This window comes from Manis javanica, chromosome 1 (genome assembly GCF_040802235.1).
Source record: "Manis javanica isolate MJ-LG chromosome 1, MJ_LKY, whole genome shotgun sequence".
In the NCBI taxonomy this organism is placed as follows: Eukaryota; Metazoa; Chordata; class Mammalia; order Pholidota; family Manidae; genus Manis; species Manis javanica.
This window is the reverse complement of record NC_133156.1, coordinates 82521623-82544868: the sequence shown is the minus strand read 5'-3', so window position 1 is coordinate 82544868 and position 23246 is coordinate 82521623. Positions and strand designations below refer to the sequence as shown.

The 23246-nt window shown below is 36.2% G+C and overlaps 1 long non-coding RNA gene across 1 annotated transcript in view; it reads right to left on the bottom strand.

The window, feature by feature from the left end:
* Positions 1-285: 285 nt before the first annotated feature.
* LOC108402536 (uncharacterized) overlaps positions 286-23246 on the bottom strand; it is a 334733-nt gene continuing 311772 nt past the window's right edge. Inside the window, exons 3-4 of the long non-coding RNA XR_012129331.1 lie at positions 1555-1902; positions 286-337 (exon numbers count right to left, since the gene is read on the bottom strand). This is a non-coding gene — a long non-coding RNA (uncharacterized lncRNA). The remainder of the gene's footprint in view (positions 338-1554; positions 1903-23246) is intronic.

Here is a 23246-nt window from a genome sequence, read left to right as displayed (position 1 = left end):
CCGTGATTACCACCACAAAATTATTTACAAGACATAATCTAGTGGAAAGCAATAGGTTAAAGAAGATGGAAGAGGAGAGAAGGTAATTCTTTTAGATACCCAGCTTTATTTGATTTTAATATGTATTATCCTATAAAAATCCTGCATCTTAACTTTAAAAGAAAGGTATTGATCCAAGATTTGGAGGGGTTGGGGGGAAAAGAAAGAGAGAGATACGTGTATTGAGAGAAGTTTATAACTAGATCTGACACTGAGTGAAAATTTAGAGTACATACCTAGCATGTTTTGTGCTTCCTTTCTTCCAGAGAGGAAATGACACTTTAGATTCCCTGGGATGCTGGAACCACATGCAAAAAAGGATGGGCAAATTTGTCATTCAGAATTTATGAAGGATATTTTTTCTTCTCACTGACTAAAAAGAACAAATCAAACACTAGGTTTCCAATTCTGAAAATTAGTAGACTCTGGAGAGCCAATTAAACATTATTCCCCTATCTCGACTCTGTTTTAACATCCTTCTTTATTGCACACTGTTTCTTTCGCTCACAAGGCAGGTAGATGGTGTTATCAGGCTAATTTGGGGACAGTTATCATTATAATGTAATTTTTTGCAATTATGCAGTAGACCAGGTGGCAAGACAGCATGGCTTTGCATTGCCAAGGTGCAAAACAAATTCAGTGTTCAATCAACCTGAGAGAGAAAGGACAATTCTCATTTGCATAAACATGTAGCCAAGGAAACGAGATGCACAGAGGTATAAGGGGAAAGAGACCTATTTTACATGATGTGCATAGAATATCTGACAGTTTAGATTGGAGGCGTCATTGATGTGGGCTGGAATGGTACGGTTGGTTGCCATGGATATGGTTTTCCCTACTGGCAGTGCAGAGATTGGCAGGGATGGATGCTGAAAAAAAAAAAAAGCCCAAACCACTGTAACACTCTGGCAGCCTCATTCTTTTCTTTTGTTGAAAAGCTATGTATCCTTTCCACACTAATGACAGCTCATCAAGGATGCAGTGTAATCTAGAAACACTGATATTTCTGTAATAAATCACTCATGTATAATATATATGTATTTATACATATTTATACATTCTATGCACATATATATGTGGCTATCTACATGTATATATTTGAAATAACATGTATGCAGATTAATAAAAGATTAGATTCATGAGAAAAATGTTTACCTTTTTGCTATTCTTTTCTATTTAGCATTAATTTGGGAAATCCTTAAATATGAGGATTTATTAAATAAAGTAAACAAGGTATAAATAGACTGAATTATCCTCTAACTTAAGAGAACTGCAGTTTGTTTTTGTGAATAAGGCAAACAATGAAAGGAAGGAGTGGCTTGTCCTGATGGCCTAGCCTCTGAGTATTTGATCCCTACAGTCACTGCATTTCTGTAATGTAACTAAGCAAATGGTATTTATCTGTGAAAATCAAGGTATTTTTTATTTTCTTTATAGGTTCTAGCACATCATTTAGCATAGTATAAACCCAATATGCTATTTATGCTGTTTTTCAGAAGAGCTAAAGGCACTTACTTTTTATTTCTAAAGGCTCACCCATGTTGTTTCCATTCGATTAGTCCCAAACCTTGCTTTTATTAAAAGGATTGCAGGAATGTCTTTTGTCTTTAGAAATTCAGTCACTAACAGATCGTGTGAGTGGTGTCTCCAGGAAGAAAGCCTCTGCCACCCAGTCCTGCAGGATGAGAACTGAGGACCTTTGTCTCCACGAACGCAGCTTCATACTCGGCCTTACTCCCAAGATTTGGACGCTGGTCGCAAGTTCTTAGGACCTGTGGGTTTCCTCTCCGCTCCTTTCAGAATCTGCAGGAATGGTGAATGGCGCAGCGTTTTCTAAGTTATCTATTCACCCCAAACTGGAAACTGAGGAAAGAGTTGGAAACAGAATTTATTGTACAAAATATCAGGTTCACTTCTGAAACACTACTGTGTTGTTTGCTCTTAATAACTGACTTTGCTATCCATACAGCCAAAATTTGACGGATAATGACCAGCCACCTGATCTGTATTTGCACTGATTTAAGAGAATGTGTAATTGAAAGAACAATTAAAATGGTCTCTTGCTTTATAAGAAAGGTCTTTTAAATGAGCAAAATGAAGAAAGTCTGAATTGATATTACATAATTTTCCTTTTACTTAACATTTTAGGTGAAGGTTTATTATTTATTGATAATGCATATGAAAGGCACTGGCTATTTTTGCTATTTCATTTTTTCACATGAAGCATACTAGTGAGTCAGTTCCTATAAGAACCCTCACTCCACTGCCCCTCAGCATTGTTCTCAGCTTTCCTTAGAAACAACTCAACAATGGCTAGTATCTCTTCTATGATAAACTAGACAGCAACTTTCTCAAGGTGAAAATCAACTATAGTCATATTGTATTTATTTTCATTATTCTTAATTCTGTTTACTTCTGTTTCTTAGAGTGATGACCTCCTGTTCATTCCCTAAAGTCATTTGTTTCCAGTTATGCATGTGGACATTAACAAATATTTGTTGCCAAAAAAAAGTTAGTAATTGCTTTAATCTTTGCACTTCGTTGTTTCTCAAGTTTTAAAAAATGAGATAGGACCTCTGAATTCTTTCCAGATAATAAGTTTGCCCTGTAAGAATGAGGTTCAAATTATTAAAGAAATGAATGAGTATGAATTTCAGGACAGTAAATTAATATAATGCACATAATCGATATGACTACATGCCATCTCATGTAGTCATGTACTACATGTAACATTCCTGCCAGGCATGCCTCTTGCTTATTCTTTATTGTCTTATGTATTTTTGCGTAATTTATTTCGTATAACACCCTGTGTTGCTTTCTATTTTTCTTTCCCACTCCTGTACTTTCTGCTCGTGTGCTACCCCTCCATTTGTATCTGATGTGACAGATACTATGCTGAAGTGCAGCTGCGGCATGTTCACCATTGCCCAAATCTCTTGGAGACATTTGCAAGATCTTAGTGTGTTCCTTCATTTTCTATGAAATATCTAAAAGCTACAGCACAGAGCCCCTCACACATAACTGTAGAGATAAACATGGAGAGCGGGTATGTATCATACATGGAAATTAAAGTTTTAAAAATCCTGTTTCTATTTCAAAGACACAAGATTGCTTGTTCATCATTAAAAATCAATTCTTAGTCCTACAGGAACAAAGATTTATGAATGTGGTTATTTTATGGGCAAAGACTTGATTATTTCATGCTGTGAGTGTGATCCTTCAATGGTCAGAAGAGGAGTTCTGGAGAGGTCTACTTTCATTTGGCAAGTGTACACTTGCCTCAGTCTCACTCATAAGCCAGAAGTCAGTCACATGCACTAAGGCCTTAAATGTGTTCATTTCAAATCAGGCAGGAGGCCTGACTCACATACTAAATTTTCAGTATTAGCATCTCCAAATGTTTTGTCATTTGTATATGTAGATGGATTCATTTTCAGACTCTGATTACTGGCTCAATACTGTATCATTTTAAGGATTTTGTTAAGTATCTTATTTTCTCATTTTTATGTTGTCAAGACATACAACTTTACTTAGTTTTAGCCCCTTCTATAATATACAAATGTAAATTTTACATTTTTTATAATGGGTTAATATTTTTTCCCCCTGAAAATAAGACATTTTCATTCTTTTCAACTTATTCAAAATACGGACAGTATTTCTTCCTTGAAAAGAGAATAATGCAGCAAAACTGATTATTTGTGGTGATCAGGCTTATTAAGACAGAGACAGAAAAACCTGAATGCATATTCTAGATCTGTCATTAGGTGATTAAAATGGGAGGGTTTCTTTATCTTGTCTTACTTTCCTCATTGTAAAGTGACACTCTCTGATCTTCATAGCTCATTTGCCACAATAAAACAAGTATGTCAGGATTTCCAAATTCTTTGAGATGAGGAACAGTGGTTGACTTTCCTCCTGTATTTTGACTAAAGCTTCAGGTGGTACATGTGTTCAGTTGGCCATGACAGAGCTAGTTTCTGACACAGACAATGGCAGGACAGGTTGATGGCCAGGAGATCTGACAGCAAAAGTTGCTGACTTGGACCTGATGTTAATCAATACAAGGTTTGGAGAGCTAATGATGCATTATGATCAATCTATTAAGAACACCTAATTGTTGATGTCTTAGAAATTTTTTTTGGAAGCGTTGCCTTTGCTGATACACCTTTTATACCCTATCTTCTTCATCTCTAAGTGAAACTAAAGATCCTTTTGTCTTCTATTTAAATCCATCCCTTTTCTTGGGATGACATGAGCATTGGTATAATAAAGCGTAGGAAGAACATTTGTTATGTGAAAGGTATTGAAATTCCTGATGTAGCATGCATCTCGTTATGATGGCATTTCTCCCATCTGATAAAATTATACAGATATTAAATTTCCACTCACAAACTTGTCTATCTGCCGCCCACACTTAACATGACCCCATAAACCTGCCATCAATTTTGTTTTCCTTTTAGGCTACTTCTAAAAAGTTAACTTCAAATTATTTTTCTGGTCTTGTAATTTTTTCACTGTACCACTGTTCCATGTCACCCATGATGACATCAGACTGTGCCAATATGAACTTACCCTTATCCAGGCAGCTCAACAGGATAATGCCCTTCACCATTCAAATTAAATCTGAACCCTATGCCACTGCTCCTAAACTGCTATTCATCAAGTTTTTCATGTTGTCATGTAACCATGCTGTGGCTTTTTCTAATGTCCTTATCTCTATCATTAATTTTACCTTCCGGTGTAGTAGTACTGAATGATATGATTTACAACTTAATAAAGTGAGTTTTTAAAACATTAGATAAACTAGTAAATCAATTTTTACAAGAGTCGGTAGTCTAGAGTTCTGAAGGTAAACTAAATTTACCTCCTTTGCCTGATTTCATCTCAGGTGAACTGAGTGGTATAAAACAATGCGGTAAACAATGCAGTCATGCATAATGCATAGTAGTTATATACAATTTCTCTGGTTCTCCTAATGGTGTCCAGAGGAAGATATGGTGGAATGGAAGCAGTGATAGGTGAAGTATCTCCTGGACTATGAAATCTCATTTTCTCACTTTTTTTAACCTTTATGCTTGGGAATAAAATCTATCTCTCTGGGCACTAATCCTCTGAAGGGGGGTCATTGTCTTTCAGTGCTTGAAATGCCAACATTTAAGATAATATACTCAGTTGAAGGATAGACTAGCATAATAAGGAATATTGATAAGTCATTAGGTCCAGTTTTCTGCCTTTAGACAGGTGATTAGCCAAACCACCTACAACAGATACTCAAAACAATCAAAGATATTTATCTTCTAAGTGGAGGAAGAACAAATATGCTCTCCTTACTCACTGAGACACCAATGTAAGAGACTAAGGCAGTTGCAAATTTTACCCAAATTCATGTCTACTATGGTAATCTGGATTCTATCACTGGATGGTGGTAAATTCTGGGGTGACAAATAGAATCTAGTCTATTATAAACCATCATACTTTTGAATAGGTATGGGCATGACAGGCTGTTATTAATCAATTCGTAAAACTCAATACAAGCTCTCCATATCATGCAAAAGACCTTGTATGGAAAGTTGTAGATCTACTGCAAAATAATCAAAAGGAACTATGAAGAGAATTTTCCAGTGGCCTGAAATGGTAGGAGTAGGAATAGCTTATCTTTGCCTCCTCTACTCCTGCCTTACCCCCCAAGGGATGGAGTGCTAAGTGATATTTCCAAGCGTTAAAAAGTACTTTTCCTTTCTTAATTTCAAAATTAAGAGCTCACAGTGTGGTGTGGAATATGGAGACAAAAAACATATGCACTTCACAGTAAACAAGGGCGCATTACTATTAATCCTTTAGTGAAAAAATAATAGCAGATGTACTTTTAAGAATGATGTGCCAGCAAGACCAACTGTAGACAACTTGGTAAAGTCCCTGAAGGACACTGATCTCACTTGCCTAGATCTCAGCCCCCTTAAAGATGAATAAAGGTTTGGGTAGTTTCTAGACTAATACTTTCTATATTATTCTACAGCGTCAACTAAAAACATTGTTGGGTCTCATTAAGGAACTCATTGGTGATGGAAAAAATAACAATACAGATTCAAATTAATAGTGCACCTGTGCTGGAATTTTCCTGGTATGTCTGCTTCAAGCAATTGAAGAAAGAATATCAGGCATATATAACACAGGTGAAATCTGTGTTAAAGATTTGAATCTGGAAAAAGGATACACATGCTGGTAGTACTTTGATAATCATGGGCAAGATATCTTTATGTTCACTGGCTCATAGAGACAAAGGCTTGTTGGATGTAGGAGCAGAGTTTGCAGAACCATAAGAAAGTTCTACTTGAACTCTGATGATTATATCATCAGATCCTGAAATACTAGAACAACTGAATATCCATGGAAATTCGAAAAACTTAATTTTAACATAGGTTAGTACACCAATATGTATTTTATTACCTACCATATCCAACACGGAACTTAAATTCTGTGGTGGATTTGAAAGTATAAGGCGTGATTCATACTGCCCAAGTAGTTATATCTGGTTGGGAGGAAAAGCAATAATGAAAAACACAAAAGAGTTTATAAGTATGTGTTAAATTGTGTAGTACAGACTACAAATTTGCTGGTTTATTGTTTTTACTGTGAGTGGTATAATACAGTCCTCAAAAGAATAAATATCCAAACACGATTAGAAATTAGATTATACTAGGGTTCCCAAAATGTGTAACTCAAGACACTAATCACAGAGAATATTCTTTAACATGCACATTTTGAGGTCAGAAACATTGTATATTACGTCTCTGCTACTGAGTGCTAATAATGTTTCTTAGAATGCTGAAGGTCCTAAGAAGTCATGCAGAAAAGTAATCCTTATAATTTCATTCCAGTACTTTCTAAATTTAATTAACCATAGGACCCTTAATGTCTCTTAACACTTGTATTCCTCCAAAAACATCTTAGAAAATGCTGGATTTGGTAAATCTGTAAATCACAGAACTATACTGTAGTAATAACTGAAAACAAGAAAGCCAGGAATATAGCTGTTTTCTGTAAAGATGAATTTCAGGGTGACAATCAGGATCTTGGTTAACATAAAATTTGTGTGATGGACCATGGTCCATCTACCATGACTCTTTATGCCATTTATTATCCTCTTAGGAATTCAGTCCAATATTCACATTGATGTATTTTTTCCAAAATCACAGCAAAGGCATACATACAAGAAAAAATCATTATAAAAGTAGAGGCATTGATGATACTCATAGAATTAACTAAAGGATATCCCCACAGCACATCATTTTTGCTTATCCATGCATGTGCTAACACAAGGTGTAGTCCGTGACAATATGAGTTTAGTTTTGATTGTAAAATTTGGTTGGAAATTACTATTGTAAACTGAGGCACTGACTTAACAGAGAACTTTCATCTGGTCCCCTTTTTGTCCTTTTCAGGGTAAATTACATTACTTAAAAAGATTTACTCTGGGGAAACAAACAAAACACCTTTAGTTTATTTACAGCACTTTTCCTCACTTCCAGTATAAAGTATTTAATAAAAGTTAGTGATGGTGCTATCAGTATTTTAACTGAAATAATTGGTCCCCATCATTTACATCAAACCCAACCAACTTCTGCATCTCAAAGTACTGGCACTCTGTACTCAGCTTAATTCTGAAACTTTTTGTGTCACCAAGCTACTTGGAACCACATTGACAGAAAAGGGGTTTAAAAATAAATTGTTCAGGTAGAATGACATTAATAAAGATTTTTGTTACTATTCAATGATACTCTCCATCATGAACTCTTGACTCAGAGCAGTGCTTCCCAAACTTTCATGTACAAAAGGATGACCTGGTGGATCTTGTTAAAATGCATATTCTGATTCAGGAGGATTGGGATCTGCATTTCTAATAAGCTCCCAGGTGATATGGTCTGGGAGCTGCTCTTTAAGGAACAGGATCACTGAGAATAAAAAGGAGATAGCCTTGTTCTTCTCCTGTCCTGGGAGCTTACTTGTTTTTAATTCCCTGTGGCATCTGTACAAGGATACCAGGTAGCAAAGTATTTGTTTCAAGAATGTCCTTCTCTAAATATGTTGTCCCTGTCTTGAAAAATTCTAGTCACTGTTACATTCAGAGTGCTTGCTTTAAAGGGTACATTAGTTCTTCAAATAAGTTTTTGATAATTCATTTGTTTTCAAATTTCTGAAACAAGAGGTTATTTGTAGAAAATCTCTCATCAGTCTTCTTTTTTAAAAGGGAGCCTGGACAGATATAATGTGCTTGCCTGGGCTATACTGCCTAAAGCCAACCTATCCTTGCAGACGTAGTAGAGAGAGGATTTGTAGCTGTTTAGGCTTTAAGTCCCTGAGTGTGAGCAGGACACACCTGGGATCGGTCAGCAAACGGCAGGGCCAGTCTTTAGGGACGGCCACTTCATCTTACTCTTAATGAGGCAGCAATGCCAAGCGGCTGTGGATTTTACCCAGGGTGTTGTTGTAGGCATTTTTTAATGAAGTCTCAGACATATTCTGCTGGCTTTTACCTAGCAGCCTAACCGTGCTTCAAAGTTTCAATCTTTTGACTGATCCCACTCATCTTGTTTGGGGGCAAAGGGATGGAGGAAAGCTTCTATAGCTGGTTGGAGGCAGATCCCACAATAAAACAATAAACTTCAGAATTGAATAAAAATCTAATTTGTGAATGCTAACTGTTTTTGGTAGTGTTAATTTTCTTCACTCTCTGTGTACCCTTCCATGGCCATCACTTCCTTTTTGTTGGACTACTCATTAACTAGTAGCCCACAGCAGCTAATCTTCTGCATTTCCCTCCCACTACTTCACTTTATTTGTTTAGCTGACAGGTTTTTGAAGCAAGCTGGCTAAAGCCTGCAAGAATTCCTGGCGTTTTTTTCTCCTTCATTCTTGTTATTATTAGGAATATGGACAAGGTATGTGCATTCCATCTGAAACTTGTGCCGACATTTCTATCTCTTGGGAAAGAACCAAATTGCTTCATAATCGTCATGGACCCCATTCTGTAACTATTTATAGGCAAAATTCTTGTTAGTGCCAGAGAGAGTTTTGCCCTCATTTAAAGTTACAACATCAAGTGGTAAAGATATTTATAGCCACCTCACTCTCCCCAAGAAAATGTGGTATGGGTGAAAATACGGTATTGGAAAAAAATTAATGTGCTATAGATGCTTTTCTTTTCACTAGAACATTTTCTCCTAAATCAATAAAACAGCTTAAAAGAAAAAAAGAAAATTAAACTTAATTGTGAACTAGTGTTTTAACTAACAATTATCTTCTCCCTCACTTTTCATTAAAAAATGTACATTTTACTTGGAGAACACAATGAAATGTAAAAAGTACTGGCTCTTCTTTCTTAGCCAAACATGGAGCAGACATTCTGGTCATTTGTACCTCATAAGACTCATAGGAAAGCTAAAAAACACTTACCAGGCCCTTTGAAGATCAGTCACATTCAATAGTACTATCTTTCCAAAAAATGTACATGCATGGACCTTGTCAGCACTCAGCTCACTCTGTGGTAGTACTTAGTGTCTTGTCAGCCTATCCTCCATGCTTTTCCTCCAAGTGCTTCACCCACAAAAATGTGATTGTGAATAGTAGATGAATCAGAGCACTTCAAGCTAGAACTTTCACTGTCTACTAGTCTTACAACTACCCCTCTGTGGGAAGTGCTTGACAATTTTGATCTTAATTACCTCATTTATAAATAAATGGGAGTGGATTAGCTAGTCTCAGGTCTCTTTGGGATCAAATATCCTACAATAAGTACAGATTACAAATTTTATATACATATTTAACTTTATCTACAAAATATGGAAGCTGTAAAGAGAAAAGCCAACCAGTATATTGTAATTTCTGTTTCCTATACAACTCCATAGACCTATTGATGATTTTTTAAAATTAGTTCTGCAGGAAGAGGAAAGACTGAATTCCGACATTTATTAGATTGCTGGCTTGTAAACTGACTTTGGGCAAGTAAATTAATCTCAAAATTGAAATTTATAATAGATTCATCAGTAAAATTGGGTTAATAAAATCTATTTTACAGAATTGTTAAGAGAATAAAGCAAGTAAGACTTTCCATACCAGACACTAACAGCCCAACAAATGGTAGCTGTTCTGACTACATATTATGTCCTATATAGGTGAGGGTGGTAGTGAAAAGAACATTGGTTTAGGCATTAGGAACTGTGGATTCTAATTCCAGTTCTTCCACAACTAAGTGAATCACAGTATTCTCATTTATTAAATAAAGTATTCAATGAAAGGATCCTCAGCTCTCCTTCTAACCTTAGTTTTTCACAATTTTAATACATATGAAGACTGCATTGAGGCTCTTTGTCACTCAAAATTCTTTTCTACAAAGGCTGGAATAATCCTGATTGTTTTAAATGGTGTATTACAACAGTTCTTATTTATCTCTGACTTTGCTAGCAAATATACAGCCTTTTTTCTCTGCTATCTGCATTAGTAATATTTAGAATGTAGATTTTCCAAGGTCAAACTGATCCATATTTGAAAACTAGGTCCTTGAATTTTATAACAAAAATGTATTTTAAAATATTAAAATATAAGTATTTTAGTTTTCAATACTCAAATAAACTCATTAGTAATACGACTTGTGCAAAACAGAGGAAAAATATAGAAGGACCTCAACAGAGTAATAATTCCTTAAACACGCAAACATTTCCCTTGCGTTGGTAAGTACAGTATGTTCCTTTCCTATTCAAAATGAACCTATAACAAAATATGCTAAAACCATAACTGGCACTTTTTTCTATATTATGAATGAATCACAATTTACATTTTCAAGTTCAAACTATTTTACATGCTAAGTATCCATTTGGATCAAATTTTCATTTGGTGGTTGGATAGCTTCCATAAAATGAACACCTGATTGACAACTCATTACATATTAGTCATTGATCAGTACATACCCTGGTTTGAACAAAACCAATTTCTTTAACAAGTTATCTCTTATACTGTGTATGTATCCCCTAAATATTGACAGTCACACAGATATATGTATACTGTTACAGCTGGATTTTACAGGCACAAAGATGTCTTGGTTTAAAAATATTTTATATGTTTTTATATTGAAGGAGGTTGCAGTCAATTTTGTATTTGAAACCACAAAACTACCAATGACAAATAAAGGTCCAAATCTATTTGCTACAACAAATTCTCTTCCAAAAAGAACCCTGTGAAATTCATATTCATTTTAGAAGAAAAAATGATGCTAAATTTTTAATGAATTTTTCAAATGGATATGGGTAAGAAAGTTGTGGGTGCATTACCTGATCATAAAGACATAAAATGTGAAATGAAATATATTGTGTGATGACCTGATATACATATTCTTAAAGACATCTTGCACCATCATTAAATCATGTTACTGTTGATTTTTATTTAAATAAGGATTGCAAACTGAAATGCCTTCAGGGCCCAAGCAAGCATCATAAATGCAGGAAGGAGTCAGAAAGTAAACTGAGAGGTAGTAGGATTGTGATTTACAGTACAGCATATGCCTCATCTAAAACCATTCAAACTATTAAAAATAGAATGACAATTACAACAACTAATTTAAACACATCTGGGAGTGGAATTCTCCTAAGCCAATTTCACATAAGAGCCTTGAAGTTGCATTTCTGCTTTAAACAATGGACGTTGAGAAGTTAAGGATGGACTAGGATTAAGTAGAAAATTAATTTCAGGCATTCAGAAGTCAAGAAAAGTTTATTTTATAATCCAAAGAACAGAGTCAAGACACATTCTCAGTCTTCCAGAAAGGACAAAGGAACACTGATAGAAATGTTCCAATCTTTGACTCTAATGATGAAATTTCCATAATCATAGCCAAAACCCTGGAAACCAATAACTCTAGGAACAGGGTTATCAATTTCAAGGTCTTTCAACTTCTCTGTGGTAGGGACTTCAATATAAAAAGAAGAAGAAGAAGATGGAGGAGGCAGAGAAGAAAGAAAAAAGGGGGAAGAGGAGAAGACCAGAATTTTTTCTCTGGCACATGAGTTCATGAAGTATGACTGTGACTATGACGCCAAATTAAATTAGGCAGCATTCTGTGCCCTAAGACAGTAAAAGCATGTGGTCAAAATGTTCTCTGTCTGAATGGCCATATCCAATTAAGCAATTTATTTTAACTTCAAACAAACTGAATTATTTTCATACACATCTGGTTGATTGTTAATTACTCACAAGATCATCGACAGGAATTGTCTTCATGGCTTCTCAGCCTGACCCCTATGGGAATGGCTTGAATGGCTTAGGGCTTCTATTTACTGGCATTTTACAGGCATGGTTCTCAAATTTGAGGTTGTCTTACCTGTTGTTCCCACACTTCTTTGGGAGTTCTGTGGCTACATTTCAGCTGTGTGCCCTACTGAAGACATGTTACTCAGTACAGTTTGAAGCAGTCTAGCAGTGTGGTCTCGGATCTTGACTCTGCCTCTTCCTAGCTGTGTGGCCTTAGGAAAGTTGCCTAACCTCTGCTAGTCTCAATATCTTTATCTGTAAAATGGCCTTGAACACAGTTTTCTCTTGGGGGAATGGCAAGGTTAAGTGCACTAACTAATGTGTGTGAAGTACCTAAAACAGCTGTGACACACAGAAATTGAGCATTCAGTAAACATGTTCCTTTCACACTCAACAAGAACCAAAAATGATAGCAAATAAACCTGAGGACTTTGAAAACAACCTCACTGATTACCAGGATCAATTCAACTGCTCTCTCTGGTCAGAAATAAAAACCTCTAACAAAGAAAATTTAGATCAATGCCTGAGTGAAATTTGACAATTCAGTTGCCAGTCACAGCACTTACGAGGGTAACAGCTCTTAAAAGCATGAGGACCATGAGGGCTGATACATCTTGGTAGTAGGTACAGAAGCTTCTTAAAGAGCAGTAACGCTTTCTGCCAGGAAGCCAAAGAAAAGGCTCTGACCACAGCCCGGGGAAACAAGAAATGTCCAGGGAAAGAACTTCTCTTCAGCTGGGATTGCCAACTAACCACAGGATTGCTTCTGGTCACCAATCATAGAGCTGTGCCTGAAATATGCTTAATGTATTCAAGAGCAATCAGCAAGAACCTTATTATTTAAATTTCATGATCAGAAGTACCAAAAAACCTTTGCTGCCCCAGTCAAGTGAGTAAGTGCTAGCAAATTACCAAAATCTAAATTTAATAAAATTGTATTAGTCACCTTCCAAGGTGTCATCTCAGAGTAATGCTGAGATCAAAACCCTGATTTGAACATGTCAAACCAATCACAGGATGCCAGGTGGCTTGAGAGTTGAAAAGAAACTTCTGACATGAGGGTCTGTGTAGCTAGCTCTGCTGCTAAAACAAAATACACTTTGCCTCTTAGGAGTCGAGACCCAGGGAAATCTGTCTTGTCCAAAAACATTTTCTGCCAGACTCTGCACTGTATTTTGTATTTATAATCACCAGCACACAGCAGTCAGTGCCCCACAAATGTTTTAGGCTGTTGTTCTATGCTGTGATTTAAGCAAAATCTTAAAGAACAATGTCCTGATAACCAGAATGAAATAGCAAAATCAATAAACTTAACGGTCAGAAAATACCTATCTCTGGCCTCAGCTTCCTAACCTGAATAACAGGACTAATGATAACTGCTCAGTCAACAGTAAAGGGTAGTATTGAGGGCATAATTTTGTAACACATGACAGCATGCCACACACTGCAAAACACTATGCAAATCTAGCACCTATTGCACAAATACTTACTATGCACATACCATGTGGCAGGTACATTTTCAGGTACATTATTCCTGGGACTAATTACAGAACAAAGAACTAAATCTGTGTTCTTATGGAACTCATAATCTATCAGGGGAGACAGAAATCAAGCAATAGATGTTATAATAAAAGTAAATGTCACCACATGTTAAAGGGATAAGAAAATAGAAAAAGAAAAAGATTGAGGCAGTAAAGGGGTTTAGGAGAATGGTTGGGGAGGGGGCTACAAAATGAACTAGGGATGTTAGTTAGGTTTCGGCACTTCATGAAGGTGACACTTGAGCAAAGACTGGAAGGCGGTGAGGGAGTTGGACTTTCAGATATCTGTGGGAGAGCTCCGCAGGTCAAACAAACAGCCCTAAGGTAGCAGCACATAAACTGAGTGAGTGGAGCACAGCAAGTAAGGGGAAGAGTGGGCATTGATGGAGTTGCAGAGGTACCATGGTCCAGATCCTGTAAGGTCCTGTAGACCTTTGGAAGGATTTCGGCTTTTATTCTCCATGGAAAATGAAGTTATTGCAGGGTTTGAAAAGAAGAGTGACATGCTCTAACTGTTACTTTTGAGAATCTTTTTGTGCAAGTAGACTGTGGGAGACCAAGGGTACAGGATCTCTACTTTACCTCCAACTAAAAGTGTTGAATAGGCAGTTAACTATGTGAATTGGAGATAAGAAGAGAAGTATGGAGATATAAATTTGGAAACTATCAATGTATAGGTAGTAATTAAATTCATGAGACTGGACAAAACTACTGAGAAAATGATACAGAGAAATGAAGAGACCTAAGAACTGTAATGGGAAACTCCAGTATTTACTTTGTTGAAGAAGTGAAGAGGAACCAGTAGAGAAGACTGAGAAGAAATAGCAAGCAACAAAGGAGGAAAGTCAGGAGGATGTGGTGTACTGAAAGCCAAATGAAGAAAAGTTTCAAGGAGGACGAAGCAACTCTGTCAAATGCTAATGATAAATCAAGCAACACAAGAATCAAAGTTTACCATTGGGGTTAGCTATACAGCTGTCAATAATAAGGAAGGGAGGGATGAAAAAAAAAGGGAGGGAGGGAGGAAGGGAGGGAAGAAAGAAAGGTTGAAGGAGCAATGAAGAATAAGAAGGACACGCCCCCAACCTCAAGGTCCAGAACTGTGAGGATGGTGGAAGAAAAACAATCAAATAAATAAAAACAACAAAATTCAGCCACTAACTGAGAGACAATGTAAGGAAAAGAGCTTTCTTAGGGAAAAGCCAGGTTCCCATTAGAGTAAAAAAGGTGAAGGGTGTTCCGAGAATTTAAGGATCTGGGGGATTTTGTTGACTACAGACCATGAATTCCAAAGGACACAGTGGGAGGATTTCATGAATTGGGGAGTGCTGGAAAAGGGGAACAGGTCAGAGACTGTGAAGAGCCCTGTAAAAATTAAAGTGACAAGATGTAAGTATGGCTGGGATCCTGGGCTTCTTTTGATGACTGACTAGATGGGAATAATGGGAATAATGTGATTAGTCCTGGTAGTTTCAAGCAGACCGTGGTAGCAAAGCAGTAAGTGTGAGGAGATCAGGAGGTTTGGGTGAAATTACTAGAACCATGAGGTCTGGGGAAGCTGTGGATAATCAAATTCCAAAGCCATGAATTCACCCTTGACATTCATGGATGGAGTTGAGACTTCTGAGGAATCTGGGTTTTACTGTAACTCACAATCTGACCTCACCCTTGATCCCTGAGGAGAGTAAGAAGGCCTGGAGGGGGCACAGAAATTGCCCTCGTTTGAGGGTTCCTTTTAGATCTCTCAAGAGAGGAGAGGAATTACCATAAATACCCTGACACTCCTTTTTCCCTATGATGAAACTGAGGACTTCTGGGGAAGCCAGGTATGATTGTCACCATTATGGTATCAGGAAGACATAATTAGTTGAAGCCATCCAACTAGGATAAGAAGGCGTGGGCTGGGAGATTACTGACCTTCACTGAGTGCCTATTATATGCCAAGTTACTAGACATACATGTTTCATTTAATCTACAATGTTAAGGTTAAGTGGGTTTAGCCATCTCTGGTATAAACAAAGGGCATGCTTGAGCTACTAACTCTGAGATTTGATACCAGGTGTGATTCCACTTTGGGGATTTTGTTGGAATCATCTTCCATATCCATTCTTGCAATCATATACACTATTGATATTATGTCTAATTCTAAATATTTTATAGGAATTTCTATATATTTTCATTAATTATTCTAAAACAGCTAGTATACAGACTGATTTTCAATATGTTTTCTCATTTATTGAATGGTTCATTATCTAAATCTTCCTTTTTATTCAACAAATATGGGTGTTTCACTATGTATAAAGCTCTATTAAGACATCTCATCACATTTCCTATTAGCTCTCCAACTTGGCTGACAGAATGTCATTTTATTTTCATCCTTAACTTTTTTTACATGTAAATTCCAAATGTGATAAATTCCTTAAATATGGTGTCAGAGAAAAAAGAACCCCATTAATATTTTAAAATATTGGGTCTATAATGGATTTTTTTAAAACATTTTTTAACCATTTGAAACACTGAATATAGAGTTCTATGTCTTAATTTAAAGTGGGTTTATTAAGTGGATTTATTCACTTAAACAATTCACTAAAAACACCAGTGAAATGATTAAGAGTTCTTGTTCTGAAGTAAGGCAGACCTGATTTAGAATCAGGTATTCTTATATGGACTGAAAGACATAATGAGTGAAAACCTTGCAGCACAGTGCCTGGAATATATTAGATGTACACTAAATGCTATCTCAAGTTCCTACTATTATACTAACTCAAAACACTATGGGCAATAAAAAATGATTGAGACCTATTTCCTAAGAACAAGGAGCTGATAAATCAGCAGAAAAAAACAAGATAATCAGAAAACTGGAATAATCAGGCAAGATTTTGGTTGAGGTTGACCATTATTTCATAGTTCTTAAATTAAACATTAGCCATAGGTTGAAGGAAAAGGAAAGTGAATCTAGAGATTTGAGGGATAATATAAACTAACAGCAGCCAGCCATCAAAGCCAGTCCAGAGAAGATTGTGGCTTCCAGGGGCAAAACTAGAATCCAGTACTTATTTCTGAGGATGGGTAGTTGTAAGAAATGGAATGAATTTTGGAATCCAAGTATGACCAAAGCCAGGTCAAGAGCAAGCAAAAGCAAATAAAGCATCAAGATGTGCTGTGGACTTAAAGGCTCAGGTGGTAAGAACTTATTTTCAGCTCTAAATCCCCTTGCATTTCCTTTTAAAAGAGCAAAAGCACACCTTCACAGTCACATTATTCCTCATCTGTAAAGAAACCACCTGCCATTGGCCAGACAGTTAGGAAAGACAATTGCAGACTGTCTGCAGCATGGCAGGCCTGCAAATGAGAGCGGTGGCATAAGCAGCAGTGCTTTGGCGGCACAGCCTGGTGGAGAATGGCCATTCGACTCTGGAAAACTTTGGGATACACTCAAGGAAGAAATCCTTTATGTAAAACAATGCTTATTTGGACAAAGTGAGATTTTAAAACTCAATTAACAGTTTGCCTTTGCCTTACTTTGTATTTCAGAGTTGCACTCTATAAAGACTATTCTCTGCCTTTTTCTCAGTCTCTCTGCCCATTAGATGCCGTTATTTTTGTCTTGGGCTCATTAAACAAAATCCTGACAGGGTATAGGCTCCAGCTTCCCTTGAAAGTGACTTCATCTATTGTAATCATGTGCGATAATGTAACAGTAAGCTCTCTGTCAAAGCTGAGTCCTAAAATAGAGCGGCAGGACCTCACTTACTTAGCCTGAGTACGTCACCATTGTACTGTGGTTCTGACAGCACTGGCAAGGAAACCCAGAAGTGGGGCTCGATCTATTTGTTCTCTTCTCAAAGAACTTATAATATAATAATAGTAGCTAGAAGGATTCCCAAAGGAAGCAAATGTTCATATAGAATTTAGACTTAATTTCAAAAACATGAGGCACCAAGACTAGCTGATTAGAAAGGAAAGTGAAAACCCACTTAGGATTAGAGACTGGATTTCCTCCTGGTTATGAATACAGACCCTGGAGTCAGCCAGCCTGGAATAGAATTTAAATCTACCCCAGGGACCTCAGGTATCCAGTTATCCTCTTGAATCCTTGGTTCCTCATCTACAAATTAGGGAATTGTAATATCTATCTCAAAGCGTTATTGCTGAAAAGATATGTGATGTAATATATACAAAGAACTTACCTCTTGCTTGGCACATAACAAATAAAATACTCAACAGATTGCTGCTATTATTCATACACAGTCCCAAGAATCCTATATTGCAAAAAAGAATCATTGATATATCTGTTTTATGAGGCTGGGGTTTTGTGCCTTTAATTCTTTACATACCCAGGTTGATAAATTAAGAATTTGTAGGGCTAGAAAGAGGTTTCTTAAAGTTTGGAGGGCCCATCAAAGCTCTCTGTGTTCACTCTGTGAACATTCATATCCCCAACAGCCTGGTGTACTTCTCCACTGACAAAGATAGCCAACAATCCTGGCAGTCTGAGTTAAAGGTCACTGTAGAACATGCCAAGCCATCTAAAACAAAGCTCACGACACCATACTCTCTAAGGGACACTCATTGTCCAGTGAAATGAACTCCTCGTGACAAAAAGAAGAGCTAGTGAATTAAAAAGGAAGTCACTGAACTCCAAAAGAGGAACACAAAAAACAGTTTAAATGACCAGAATCACTTGGGTACTTACTGAAAATGTAGCTTCCTGGACTGTTATCACAGGCTGCTGAATCAATGCCTTCAGAGACATGGAATCCCAGAAACTTCACTTAAAACAAGCTTGTGATTTCGGTTTAGGTGGCCCTAGAATCACTGATTTAAACAAAGGGTAAATGGACTGAGGGAAATATGGAGGGAGTTTACACAAAAAGAAGCCCAAATGACTGAAGTCAGTAAGGAAAACATACAAATAATAAAGACTTCAGCCTATTTCAGCTAAAGCAATGTAGATTAGGTAAAAGGTGGATTCTTTAGTAATCCACAGATGAATTTTATTATTTAGAATGGTGAAAGATACTTAATCAATTTGGCTGCAATATCTTTTTCAACTCTACTGCAGCAGCTTCTTAGATATGTCAGTTTTATTCGTAAGGGACATTCATATAAAGCAATTTGTTTTCTTGGGCCACTCATGCTTTAAGACATCCAATATTTATCAGCTCTTTACAGTGCAAGTAGTAAAAAGTAAATTAAAACAAATAAGAACTAAGAACTGACTGATTAGTCAATTGTTTTTTCCCCACAATTAAAATTAAAATTCTAGCAGGACATAAGATATCTGTGAGCTTTAAGCCTAGAGAATCTGCATCCTCCAGTTTTTTCCCCTGATTAATTCACCTCTGTTGCCAGGACAGCATTATTTATTTAATTTTTTCAAGATTATCATATGTTTATTATGAGGATTTCCTTTTAATTGCTTGAGTACAATCCTCTGCTTCAGCAACAGCACAAGATAGTAGATAACAGTAATTCATTATCACCATTTGTGGGTGAAATTTGGACAGTAATTTGGATAGGGCAATGGGAGCAATGTTATTTTTCCTTAATAACTGACATTTCTGTGATTTTTTACTTACTTTACTGTGGTTGAGGATTTTTTTTACATGTAATGATAAAATATTGTGATAGATGGCAGTTCTTCTCTCTTAATTGCACTAAAAGCAAAACACTTATTCCTAAGGAATAGTTGTGGCTTATACAAATACAAATCTTTTTCTTTTCAATATAGAGTAAGCCACTCTCCATTTAAAGGATCAGCCGTGTACAATCACAGTCCCTGGTAGTCTGCCAAACACAATAGGGCATTAATTAACATGTGCTGGGGGATTCATCAACATGCACAGTGGTAGTGTGCAATTGGAACCTTTTTTTCCCCTCCCCTTCCTCTCTACGTTGGCAGAATTCATGAAAGATCTATTCTAGTATGTAAATCAGTTATTGCTAAATGCCTCGTAATGGAGTTCTTTATTTTTCAAAGCTGTTGTCAGAGCTACTCACATATCCTAGAAAGACACTCACTCTGTCTTTCTCATGTTTAAAATCCAACTACAGTAGGCAAAAATAACATATTTGTTTACTTGTCATGCAGGCTGTACTGTAAATAAATCATCTGATAAATTACTCCCTAAAAAAAGAAGAGAATGAGATTCATTTCCTTTAATGTTTTATCAGTGGAGATGCAGAATTACTCTCCCTGTTAGCCCAGGGTGACAGTATGCTGGCCTGCTAACTTCTGTGAACGTTCAGAGAAACAAATCATACTGTATGTAACCAGCTTCTACCACCTGGCATGAGCAGGTGAAAAAAATAAGAGTAAATTTTATTTTATTTAGTTCTAAATTGGGTCTTTGTCTAAATCTTACTTTGCTAAGCCCTTGCTAACTGATTTCAGTACCATTTGCCTGTTCATTGGAACCAACATACGGATTTAATAATTCAGACCTGTATGAGCTGGACTTTTGACAATAGACAATCTCTCCTCTTGAAGATCAAATCAGGGAAAGGGAAAATCATATCCATATTTTCCACTTATAAGAAAATATATACATATTTCAATTTATTTTGAGATTTTGGTTGTATAATTTGTGGCTAGTTCTTTTTTTTTAATGAAGTAATATATGTAAAGTATTTACCAAAGTACCTAAATGCCTAGCAAATGGTAGTAGATATGCTTGGAGGTGGTGATAGAAGTATTATTTTTACCATTTGTCTTTTATACCTTAGAAATCACTAGTGTTATAAAAGCACAATGCAATTTTCATGTTTTAATCATTTTCAATATATATCAATATAATGCTTAGTTTTGGCATGTAGAAAAGATGTGGAATTTAAAGATTCACTTTGACCCTCTTGCCCTTCCATAAATGTGTGACCTTTACATGACCTGTCTTAAAGAGAAGCAATTTAGTGATTCAGATGTCTTTGGAGTTGTACCGACCTGGTTTTCTTTCCCAGTTCCACCACTGTGTGACCTTAAGCAAATTATTTAATTGCACAGAGGTTCAGTTTCTTCCTTTATAAAATGGTAATAATGGTTGTAAGGATTCAGTGACATGATGTGTATCAAACACTTGGCATCATCCTGGCACGCAGAAATGACTCAATAAATGGTAGAGACACACTCTTAATATACCCCAAATCTCCATTTTCCTATGCTGAAAGACACAGGAAGCATTCTTTGATCCTGCTCAGGGATGAGACTTCCTCTTTTTCCTTAAGCACAGAGCAGGAACTTTGCCCAGTGGTACTCAGAGAAGCTGAGAAAAGTTAGCCTGATGGTAAACATTCTATGTGGTTGCTTCTTCTCCCTGATTTGCCCTCACTATATCACTAGTAGTCAATGGAAACCAAATAATTAAAATTGTTTTCATTAAAAAATAAATTAAAAATCAAAAATAACCACTTCTAATAAATAGGCAGTTCTAAAATATTAAAATTTAAAACTTATGAATTATCTCTATAAATACATATTTTTCTTTTACTGGATATTTGTAGGAAAATATTTCTATCTTATGAGCTTTCATTCTATCATGGATTCCAGCATTTAAAAAAAATGTTTTCTTTAAAATGATGGAATATTTGGGGCAATATTCATACTATAGTTTCTGAAGTGTGAAAAATCAGTTATAATATCCTATAAAATATTTTCATTGAGAGCATATTTTTGGTAATAGTAAAATATGCTGATATGTTCCCATGGATCCATTTTCCCTACAGCCCTATTTATATCATATGTAGTTTATGAGATATAAATTATGTTTATCTCAGATTTACTCTTATTCATAAGATATTACAAGGTATTTTTACAATATTGAACTTAGACTAAAAAATAAGACGGAACTTGGATCTTTATGTGGAAAAGAGGCCATGCTCATGGGAGTGTCAATGTTCCTGAGCCGCAGCTACCATCAGAATATGGTGAAGTAAAGTTAATTCCATAGGAAAAGACTTTCACATACTTGTAAGAACACCACCAAAGCTATTCTTCTTTTCTGGGTTTGGGAAAGGCTCAGAAAAGCACCATTCCTGCCATAAAACTGAGTCTCAAGGAATTTGGGCTAAAACAATATTAGAATAGAGTGGTGGAATTGTGCCACAACAGCAGAAAACTTTTTTTCCTTTCTGACTGATGCTATTGCTATATGAGATGGTTATGGTCATTTAGAGTAATAATAATTCCCCAGTCATATCAAGTTTGCTGGAAACATTTATTACAAATACTAACATCGAGTTTTTTATGTGCCAGGTACACCTCTAATCACCTTGTAAACAATAACTTATTTAATCTTTGAAACAACGCTATGTATCATGTACCTTTATTATCTTCCCCAGTTTACAGGTGAAGTGAGGTGGTAGAAGATTAAGTAATTTGCCTAAAGTATCCCAACTAGGAAGTGGTTGAGCTGGGACTGCAACCCCAGACAGTTTGGGTCCAATGTCCATACTTTTAACCACCATGCCATGCAGGCTGCTCCAGCAAGCTGCATTAGTCTCTCTTCTCAGTGAAAAATGGGACTGAATAGTGGAAGAAGATGGGTGGCAGAGAAAGAGAATCTACAGTAGCCTGTCACCCATTCAAGAACACAGAGTGCAGATCTGGAATTCTTTCAGGCCCAAAGGTGAGGCTAGGACTGATTGCAGCAAACTCTTATTAATTCAACAAGCAATGAACCAGAATTCAACAACATTAATTAATTGACTTGAGGTTAAATTCTTCCAGATTATTCAGTACTTTGTAAAGAATGCATAACATCTAATCAGTTAAGGACTACCAGTGACTTTGAATTACATATTATCTTGAATAAATCAGCACTGATTTAACAAACCTTTATTAGTTATTAGTAGCTATATCTTTGTTGATATAAAAAAACCATTACTGATATCAGTTTATTTTAAAATGGCTATAATTTGAAGCAATTTCCAAAATCTGCCATTATTTTTTAATGGTCCTGGGAGAACAAATGATTAAGCAGCCTAGTCTTTGTGCTAACGTCTTTGCTTTTACTGAATCAACCACAGTTGGCTTTAAAAATTATAAATGAATAAGAGAGAGAAAGAGGGGGTGGGGAAGGATAGTTTTAGGAGAATTTTCCCCATGTTTTTTGAGGACTCTTGCTCAGAAAGTATTTTCCACTGCTAATATTCAATACAATGACATAGGCCCAATAATGATCCATGCATATGCGGCTGTACGTATGTGGGTGTGGGAGTGTGTGTGCGAGAGCTATGGGTGTGTAAAAGATATCTTGCCAACTACCAGTGACATAACATTTGCATGCAGAAATGCCACATTCAAAACATGACATCATGATCTACAACAATTTAACTTTCTTAGATATATCACTTTTGTGTTCTAAGCAG